Source organism: Echinops telfairi, unplaced genomic scaffold, assembly GCF_000313985.2.
Source record: "Echinops telfairi isolate 266 unplaced genomic scaffold, ASM31398v2 ScPeMD7_7404;HRSCAF=8442, whole genome shotgun sequence".
Lineage (NCBI taxonomy): Eukaryota > Metazoa > Chordata > Mammalia > Afrosoricida > Tenrecidae > Echinops > Echinops telfairi.
The window spans coordinates 1,110,580-1,112,281 of NW_022111304.1; positions in this window are offsets into that span (position 1 = coordinate 1,110,580).

Consider the following 1,702-nt stretch of genomic DNA (forward strand, 5'->3'; position numbering starts at 1 on the left):
CCTCCATATAACCTTCAAAATCAGGTTCCTTTTGGTTTGAAAATGACTTTTCTTGTTCTGGTTATATATACATATAATGACTAACTTTGCTGAGCATATCTTCCAATTCTTTCATGTTGTGAGCTGCTTGTCAGGAATGCATAGCGTTTCGTTGGGTGTATGTACTAGAGTTTATTTATCCATTCCTCCACAGACAGGCATCGGGTTGTTTCCATCTTCTTGCTATTGTGAATAAACAGCTGTGATAAACATGTATGTGCCTCTATCCACTTGGGTCTTATTCTTTATTTCTTCCTTATATACAGAATAGAGAGGTTACTGGGTCATATGCCATTTCTATTCACATTTGTTTAAGGAAGGACTGTTTTCCATAGAGACTGCACAATTGTACAATTCTTCCAGCTATGTCCAAGGATTCCAGTCTCTCCACATCCTCTCTGGTATTTGATCATTTATGTTTTTGTTGTTGTTGTTGTTTCTTATTTTGTTATCAATGCCACTGTGAGGTGGTATCTCATTGATGTTTTAATTTTCATTTCTCTTATAGCTAGTGATCCACCATCTCTTCATATGATTGTGGCCTCTTGAATGTTATCTTTGGTGAATTGTCTGTTCATGTTTACTACCCATTTTTTTAGTTAAATTATTTGTGCTTTCCTTACTGAGGTGTTGTAGCTTTCTATAGGTTTTAGCGATTAGCCCCCCCAAATTTTCCTAATATGTAAGTTCTCTTTTTACTCTTTTGATGAAGTCTCTTGATGTACATAAATGTTGTGATTTTAGTAGGTTCCAGTCTTTTCTTTAGCCTTTCTGTAGTGTGAGTGTTTTTCATTATGTGTGCTTGTACATATATGCATTGCATTAGCACCCTTAAATTCATCTCTACTTTAGTGTCCTAGAGTTTATACTTAAGTATTTAATCCATCTTGAATTCATTTTTGTATGTAGTAAAATATAGGGTCTTGTTTCCTTCTTTTGCAGCTAGATCTCCAATTTTTCCATCACTATTCAATGAAAAGACTGTCACTTCTCCATTTAATGTATTTTAGCTTTTTATTAAAAATCGGGTGTCTATGGATGCTTGGTTTTATTTCTGGGTTCTCTGTTCTGATCCATTGGTCTTCATATCTATTGCTGTAACACTATCAAGCTGTTTTGACTGCCATGGCTGTGGAATTGGTTTTAAAACCAAAGATTTAGAGGTCTCCTCTTTTGTTTTTGGTTTTTAGGAGAGTTTTGTTTATCCTGAGTTTCTTTCCTTTCTATATAAACTGATGGTTACTTTTTTCCATTTCTTTGAAGAATAGAGCTGGGATTTGGATTGGAATTTCATGATATGCAGAGACCGCTTTAGGTAATATTGAGATTTTCATGATATTAAGTCTTCCTATGCATCAACACAACCTTGGAGCAAACAAGCACTTGTTGATGAGGATCAAGGATTGCAGCCTTCAGAATGGATTATAACTCAATATATAAACAAGGCCAAAATCTTCAAAATCTTCAGAACTAGATTGTAGCACAATGGTAAACAGAGAAAAGAAAGGATTTTCCAAAAATTTGATCTTGCTTGGATCCGCAATCAAGGCTCATGGAAGCAGGAGTCAAATGACAGCAGTCAGAGAGATTAAAGGACACATTGCATTGGGTAAATCTGTAGCATAGGACCTTCTTTAAGGTGTTGAAAAGCAAGGTTGTTACT